This window comes from Coturnix japonica, chromosome 14 (assembly GCF_054131305.1).
Source record: "Coturnix japonica strain WE chromosome 14, WE-NBRP24, whole genome shotgun sequence".
In the NCBI taxonomy this organism is placed as follows: domain Eukaryota; kingdom Metazoa; phylum Chordata; class Aves; order Galliformes; family Phasianidae; genus Coturnix; species Coturnix japonica.
In genome coordinates, this window is record NC_140676.1 from 11,970,606 (window position 1) to 11,979,692 (window position 9,087).

Sequence of the window (9,087 nt, forward strand, 5' to 3'; positions counted from 1 at the left end):
AAGGGGATGAAACGAATTTAGCAATCTGGCTCAGTAACACTGTTAGATAAGAGCTCTCATGCTTATCACTGTATATGAGCTTAACCACTTTCCTGAGTTCCAGTTTGACATCAATCTCCATGAAAACTCACATATTTTCAGAGATCTACAGAAATACTGTACAGGTAGGGAAAAATATATTTTACTTGTTGTACATTAAGCAGTGCTTCCTGAAGCCCTGTCAGATCATTAACCATCATTGTCACATAGGTAGCTTTGTAAAACTCTGATGCAAACATCAACAATCATCTGTCAAGTGCTCAACATTCCATTTTCTATTGGGCGGCTGACCACAGAAGGAAAAATGCAATTATACATGGCATGGAACAACATCATTTGCTGTTTTACTGCTAATGTCAACACATTCGCTAAAGCTGCATGGAAAATAAACCACAACCTTAGTTGAGGTGGTTTTTCTAGCACAGGCCAGCACTTAGTCATGGGCCAAAGCAACACAGGGAAAGGATGCCTGATTGCTGTTCATGTTGTACTGACATGAAGGATAAAGAGAAAAAATAATGCATTTATTACTGTTATTACCTTCTTTTTTTTCTCTTTCCCCAGCAATGCTGCATGTGAGCAAAGCCTGATTATGTTGTTCAGGAAACACAGTCCTCTGCTAAGAGTTAGTTTGCCAAAAACCATTAAGATGATTTTACTATATTCAATATTCACTTAATAAGATTTAAAATTGAAACTATAATTTTCTCTTCTGAGGTTTAAAATAAAACTAAGGAGAAAGATTAAGAAACTTCAGCAAATATATTAAAACTGGATACATTAAAACTCATGTCAGAGATAACAGCTTCCTCTCTAAACACTGTCTTTACAGTGAATACAGCAGCTTTTCACTTTGCATGATATCATTTATTTTGTTTTAGTGCACTTTTGAACCTCAAGTTTGCACTACGACTATCATTTACAACACAGCTGGTAGTTCTGGCTGTTTAAGAAATGACAGGCAGGTGATCTTCACACAACTGAAGTCACCATTGTGGAGGTGTGACAAAAGTATGTATCAACCTCAGTAGAATTTGACCAAGTGTAATTTTATTTTAATGCATTTCAAGATCCAACATACAATGAAATGAAGCACTGCAGAATGTCGTTATAATCACGTGAAGCACTACAGAATCATGATTACAACCACAGTCGCCTGATATGTTGATTATGTCATTTAAAATGGATTAAATTTAACTTTATTCCTACTCTTTATGTGTGAAATGCTTAATTTATTCAAATTAGAAATAATTTTACAATGACTGTTTTCACTATTCAAGCTGTCAACACTGAAAATTCAGCTTTTTTTGTTTGTCTTGCTTACAATCAGTTGTTTTTATCTCTATATTCCATTGGCTGTTCTTTATGCAGTGCAACAACCTTGAAAAATCTGAGTAGCAAACACTGTCCAAATGTAAGTAAACAAAATAGCTATTCCAATGGATCTCTCTTGCTCAGATTTCAGGAAGAAGAACCCACAGCCCAGTCTCTGAACTTAAATGCTATTGCAATGCTCTTTCTACTCAATTCAGCCAACAGCATAAAAGCTGATGCATTCAGAATGAACACTAGCTTGATTTTCTTCACTCCTACTATGTTACCCAAAGGTTCAGAGCACGTGAACACATAAATTAATTTAATAATGCAAATAAATTATTTGACAATATATCTTAAAGGAACGTACAGCCTTTTATCTGCTACTACATTAGTTGTAAATCTGCCCTACCCCTCTCAGTGCATGTACAATATCTACATGAAAATGGGGATTCAACGTTGTTTGGAAAAGAGGACTATAACGAATGACAGGACAGAAGCAAGAGCATTTTTCTGTTTCATTGTACATGTAACTAAGAACGTTTGTATTTATATATTTGTTTTTGTCAGGGATTTGAAATTCTATGTGGTATTTATTTTTCAGGAGGCCTTCTCAGTTATCTATTTACTGTCGCCTGCTGAAGCACAAATCCTGGGAAATCTTAGCTCCTCTAAAGAAAAACAAGTTGTGAGCATACAACAGAAACCTTCAAATCACTGCCAAATAGCCCCAGCCTGCAAATTCAGTATTCAGTCCAAGGTTATATTTGCCATGGCAAGGTGGTTTCTTTGAAAGACAAAGTGCCTGACTGTCCCACAGTAGCTTCATCTCTGTATTCCCTCACAAATCCCCATTATTGAACCCCTGGTTTAGTTTAAGCTAACTGGCGAATTACTATTTAAGTGTGATTGTTGCAGTGATACCTAAGCAAAGCTTTTGAACATGTTCAGTATATGTAACTTCCAAAAGATTCAGTCCAACTTTAGTTCAAGTGTTGAAAACACTTGTGCTTTTCCTGGTGGCTGCCCTCTCATCAGAGATGATCACTAATGTTGTACTTGGATCTCAACTGTGAGGACTGCTGTAGAGTGCTGTGGGGCATCCTGCAACTGGAGATGACTTCAGTTGCAATTGTGGGTGCTCAGCATGCTTAAAAATTAGGCCATGCATTTTTAAAAGCTATCAAATACTGTGTTAAAATAACATCTCTTTTTCATGTGGCAGAAGAAAAAATATCACAAGAATTTCTGCTGGCTCTGCAAATAATAACAATTGCTGTCAGCATTTGTTTATGAAAACCAACAAAACCCAACAAAATACCCAATTCTGAATTACACATGTCATTGTAATTAGTAAAAAAGTTTGTGCCTCACAAAACTAAAAGAATTTTCCAAAGCAGTTGAATGCACTAACAAGTCACATACATTTGTTTAACACAGAAGCACATAGGTGGATTTTTACTTCATTTTACTATGCAGCTAGTGGATTTCTATCATAGATCAGTCATAAGCAGAGGATCCAAGGGCTGAATCGATAATACAGCATGGATTAACATTTCTTTTATCATGCAGTATAGAATGAGCAAATGCCAAAACATGTTATTCTAGTTTAAGGTTACACTGGGGATATATCATTTGTGAATGCTAATACTGACACCTTAAAGTACTGACAGGCAGACTGATGACTGTTGTATTGTTAAACTAACTTCTTGACGGTTTGGGTCTGTTGTTTTTCTTTGTTGTTTTTTTTTTCCCTTGTATGTATAGGCTGTTTGGTTGGTAGGTTGGTTTGGCTTTATGTTTTCTTCCCCCTCCAAAAAAACCCAAACATCTTACAACAAAGAATCATACACCTGTCATAACCTGGTAATATTACAGTGGCTACTTTGAAGAGCGGTCTGGAAGAGTATTTGCCAAACCTTTTGATCCATAGTAATCAGAACAGAAGTGCCCAAAACCCAGAGATTAAAGGATTAGGCCTCAAGAAAGACTTGTGGTATTTCAAGAAAATGTGACTGATGCTCACCACTTATTTTTTACAGTGCTGATGAGATTTAGTGTTTAAGGTCCTTTCCTGTTCAGACATAAAAGCTGCTGTAATCAGAGTATTACTAGGAAAAACTACTCTGGTTGGGGATTCAATATGTTTAAATTGTTGAGCCAAGGTTATTGTTTGGATTAGGTTAGAAAGGATGACATAGAAATAAGTAAGCTCCAATACTGCAGCAAAGCAGAGAAGAACAAAGAAAAATGTTTGTGTTTGTACACAGCATTCTGGAAACCCCAACTATGCTAGTGATAGCTATATAAAAATAATTCAGAATAGCCTAGCAACTAGACATTGTATATGTATGTCTACACAGCCATTAGAAGCAGAGTAAACATTTCCACCAAACTGAAACCGATATGAAAGCAGAACTGGAGGCAGTGGAGATGGAAAAGACTTACTAGGTCAGCCTGCCCATCCCCCAGCCCTGTTGTCCCTCAAAACCTGTGTTCTTGGTTCACGCATTCCTCCTCTGTGTGTTCTGCTTCACAACACTTAATGCATAAACGACCAACATACATTAGTGTCATCCTGCTACAAAACATGCAATAACAGGCTAAACTAACAGTAAACTGTTCTAGGATATCTGTTGGTAAGGCCCAAAGATTTTTTGCAGACTTCATATATCCAAATAGCTAACAGCTTTTTCATAGGAAATACACAGCTATTGGTAATACTTGGTCTTCTTTACAATTTAGAGAGGCACTGGAAAACCATGAGAAAATATCAGCATAAAACTATGCTCAGATATGCAATTGTGCCATTTCAAACATTGCTGGATTATTATCACTGATTAGGGGCAAAAAAAAACAGCAAAAAAACAGCAGCTGTCTGAGGAATTCCCTCCATGTCTGGATTATTGATTTAATAGCTACACATTGTCTACATCTTACCACTCCACTAATGTCTGAAAATGCTGTATGTGAGTTTGCACTATTATCTTTTCTGTAATAGCACGAGAATTATGTATTTTATTAAAATCAGTCTGATCTGGGGGAGAGTTCAGGATTGGTTGTTATTTCCACTGAAGAACTCCACACAATAGAAATACAAAATACCAACTGTATCTTTAAAGTAGAAATTAAGGTATTTGGAGCTGAAAAATTAAAATAAATAATTGACTTTTCAGAAAACAAAATATTGAATTTTGCTTACAGTTCACTCAAAAATTATCCTTTCCTTTCTTACCCCTCTAGGCAGCTGGAAGTAGAAAAATGACATAGAAATGTAAAACAGGAAAACTATTGAAGTGTGAAAGGGGATCTAAGTGTTACAGTGGCTTAGGTTACAGTGATACACTTAAGCTTTGGTACACTTAGGAAGGCCAGGTAGATAGATGGTAGACAAAAATTGCCTGCTAACTTTACAACCCTTGCCTGTCAGCGCGTGCTGCAGTCAGCCTGTCTCTGCTTTACTTCCTTATTACTTGGTTCAGCCTGCTCAGGCTGTGGTTTTTGTTCTGTGTGAGGCTCCCTGTGCATGCCCTGCTTGTGAAGCATGCAGATAAAAAGCATGGTGTGAACGGCAGCTTATGTCACATGCACAACAAGATATGGCAGCGTTGTGGGGTGCACTGCTGCAACAGAGGCAGCCCCAGGAACACAGGCTTTCTTTGAGAGCAGATTGGATTGCTCTGGATTCACTTGCCTAAAAACGTGGGTGTTGACTGAGAAAAGTAACAGTATTCAGAACTGAGAATGTAAACATAGTACAGTAAACAGTCTATTCATGACTGCTTAACCCAGAGCAGGGTAATCTAAGCAGTACAGACTGTCCTGGTCAAAGAAACTTGCATACATGTGAGAATGATACAGTTTGTGTTTTATTGCCTCAGTAAAGCATCCCTCTTTCCTAGCACGGAGGGTGCGGCAGACAGCAGTAAGTCCTGTAAAAGCCATTTCCTTCTAGAGTTGGAATCAACAGGGGTGGCATTTTACTACAAGCCTCTTATATATGAATTGAATTTAGTTTTACCACATTAGCAATGACAATACATAAAACCCTTAGTGTGATTATTGGTCTAAAAACGGTAATGCTTGTGCCCATACATGATGTTACTTATGCTATTTCTTTGTTTAGTATGGGCCTAAAAAAACAACAACAATGAAATCAAACCAACTTGAGCAGCTGTATCAGTTGCTGGCTCCTTAACCTGGTACATCTGCAATGATTTTTGTGGAGGAATATATTGCCCTAAAACACTATTGTGAATATGTTGTCCTAAAATACTATAGTCTCTCTGTTTTTGACAACTAATGAGCATGTGCATGAAAATCATGCGTCTTCCTACAGTGTTAGCTGTTGATAGTATTCAGGTCTCTGCAAAATGATACAAGGCATGGAAAAGTCAACATAATGAACCTTGGAGACAGTGAGAATATACTATGAACAAAAAAAAAAATGTATCTAAAATAGTGAAAAGCTCAATATATAAATATTCATATTTTTATTGGAGGAGGGAAGGAAGATTACGAAATTAATGCCTGCAGAAGACGGCCATAAGTAACAATTAAATAGTGCCTGTTTTTGTTCTAATAAAAAATAAACACTGCATATTGATCCTCAGCTGTCTTCTGCAATAAACTATTCTAGCACAACAGCTATTTACAACCTTCTGTTCTGAACCACTCCTACCAGCTATACTTACTCAGCTCTTCTGTTCTATGATCTACCTGCTCCTTTGCTGAAAGATCAGCAATGCAGTGAACCACTTATCTTGTAATGCATGCATTTTTGTTAGAGCCATGTAATTCTGAGACCTATCAAAACCTTCTAAAACAAAGAAAAATATGAAACACTTAAAAACCACAGAAAAACAAAGACATGCTACCTATAAACATGAAGAGATACTAGAAATAGGTCCCAGCTATAGCTCAGAGTGATGGCAGGTATTGATCCACTTGAAATCTGCATTTTGTTTCAACACAACATTTTGATACCACAGTCACAATGCTTAAATTAACTTTTTGAAAATAAATACATGGAAACTGGAAATCTGTGAACAAAAATTGCTAGATAAATCTCAGACCATACCAATGCTAGGCTTTCAAGTGCTTTTTTGCAGATAAACAAGATCAATTTTTCAAGCTCTGTATGTATCTTGCTATTGGCTGTCCTCTCTAATATAAGCCTATTCTCTACCCAGTTACCAGCTAAGTATTATAGAATTAACCACAACTGTTAAGGTCACATGAAATCAACGTAAAAGTGATAAAACACGAAGGGATCAAGAATATGACACAATCTCTTATTTCTGTTTCCTAAGTCTCTGGAGAAATACTTTAAAGGTTCACTAATAAATACTTATCTAAGCATACAAATATTTTCATATTACTTCAAATAAAGGTAGTTGAATTTTAAATCCAGTACTGATTGGATTTAAATATTTCAATAAATCATATTAAATAAATCATGTTGTGAATCACAGAAAAATGTGCAAATCCACAGTCCTAGTATACATTTATATCATCATTCCCATAGGGCTTTACACAAAGAGAACTCTGTGCTACAGTGTTAACATATTTAATCATTTATGATATAACAAATTACCCCTCTTTTGTTTATTAACAGTTAGCTTAAAGCTGGCTAGAAAACTACTGGCTCTAATCTCTTTAATTTCAACCAGTGATTTTGTTGCCTGTGTATCTCGCTAGCAGAGATCCTCTAGCTGATATTTTTGGCATGTTTTGCCTGCCATGATTGTACAGCTTTATCAAATAAGAGCTTCAAATCCAGCAGGTGTATTTCTAAAATATTCCTGTCTGAAAAAAAAAAAGAGAAAATACTCTACTTCGGGAAAAAAAATGTATTAATTGCTTTTGGAAAAGTGTATGTCTGTCTTTGTAGCTTTCATCCTGACAACCTTGTTGTCATTCTCTAGTTCCTCTGTTTCTCTTAAAATCTCCCAAAATCTCACTCTGGAGGCTTAATCTTTATTTATAGAGGTTATGATGCTTTAATCTGTCTTGGAATCAACAACTTACCACTTAAAATCTATCCTTCCCTCTGTGGAGTTCTGGTTTCTAGAGTTGCCATCTCCCTTCCTTGTTTCTCCAACTCAAAAGCTTAACTCATAGAGTTAAGCATGTCATATTTTAAAAGGCCACCACTAACTTACTGCTGTTCCTATTAGTAAAAAAAATAACTGTAATGGATTGACTTCTTAGCTGATTATTTTTTTCACAATGCTCTGTAAATTTTTTCATAGGCTTGACTTATTCTCCTATATCAATACCAATGTTACCCTCAAGGACTTTCATTTTCTATATTGATAACTGTTTTTTGTTGTTGTTGTTTGTTTGTTTTACCTTCTGCTAATTACATTTGTCCTGTCTTTCATTTCATTCCCATTTATCCCACTACACTTCATGTCTCAGACCTCTAGGTGTATCTCTTCCAAGCACGTCTCCTGTTTTTTCAACTAATACTTCCACAGAAAGCCTCCAACTATGCACAGAGCCTTTATATTCAGTCAATCAAGTCTTTACGAATTCCTTCTTGCAAATCTCTTCACTGAAATCACATACAGTCTATATAGCTCAGCGTATAGAGCTGTTACTGTTGCTATACAGATATCCAGATATACATGTCATAGAATCATAGAATCACCAAGGTTGGAAAAGACCAACAAGATCATCCAGTCCAAACATCTGCTCATCACCAATAGTCATCACTAAACCATGTCCCTCAACACAATGTCTAAACATTCCTTAAACATACCCAGGGTCTGGAACTCCACCACCTCCCTGGGCAGCCCATTCCAGCACCTGATCACTCTTTCAGAGAAGTAGTACATCCTAACGTCCAGCCTGAATCCCCCCTGGTGCATATGTGGCTGTATGTATGTTTGTGCTCTCAGACAGACAGAAATGCTGATGAACTGACCTTGTTAAGGCCATCTGGATCCATAACTCTGACACTGGAACTCAGTGATGCTCAGTGTGGTGTTTTTCTTATTCTTCCTCAGAGCTGCAGCATATGGAGCAGTGCAGGACTCAGGGGCTGCCAATGAGGGAATCAACCTTCGTACAGAGGGGCATCATCATCTAGAAATGCATGAAAGGAAATATCACTGAATGCGCAGATGAGGGGGAAAGCCATGTGTGAAAAAGGGAATGAAGCAGTGGGTGACGGGGAGAAATGCAACAAAACCAAACAACGTGGAGGTGAAAACCAAGAGGACTAGGCTAAAAAGAGACAATAAAACAGAAAACACACAGATGAGAGAGCAAAAGAACAGTCTGCGGGGTGGGACTGAAACAACTGCCATCACGAAACGATGTCAGAACCACAGGCAAGGCCAAAAGGCCAGAAGGGAAGAGTAGCAATAAAGATTTAGTACAATATGGTGTATAACGGCACCTCAGACAGCATCCCTTCTCCCTCGCCCCACTGGCCGGCAGCCCGCTGACACTCTGGGGCCTCTGGGCTGGGCTCCATTCCCCGCGCCCTGGGGCTGCGGGCTCTGCCGGTGGGCTTCCACACGGCGAGCGAGAGGGGACGTGACCAATGGCTTCACTTTCTCCACTTGGCAGCAAGATCTGAAACGTGGCTGCCTCTCGAAACCCGGCGGCGCCAGGAGAGGCTTGCCAAGGCTTACGGGGAGAAAAGCAAGCCGTGCCTCGACCCACAGCGCCGGCGGGGACGGTCGGTTGCCGGGGAGAAGGCGACGCCGCGCGGCAGCCCGC

At 38.2% G+C, this 9,087-nt stretch overlaps 1 protein-coding gene across 2 annotated transcripts in view; it reads right to left on the reverse strand.

Annotated features, from left to right (window-relative positions):
- RFX7 (regulatory factor X7) overlaps window positions 1–9,087 on the reverse strand; it is a 75,056-nt gene that overhangs the window by 65,363 nt on the left and 606 nt on the right. Inside the window, exons 1-2 of one of the 2 annotated variants that reach the window (XM_085515569.1) lie at window positions 8,762–8,985; window positions 8,285–8,445 (exon numbers count right to left, since the gene is read on the reverse strand). The gene's annotated coding sequence lies outside the window, so the exon portion shown is untranslated. Of the gene's footprint in view, window positions 1–8,284; window positions 8,446–8,761; window positions 8,986–9,087 lie in introns of those variants that run through there. The other variant, XM_085515570.1, reaches the window with a different exon arrangement.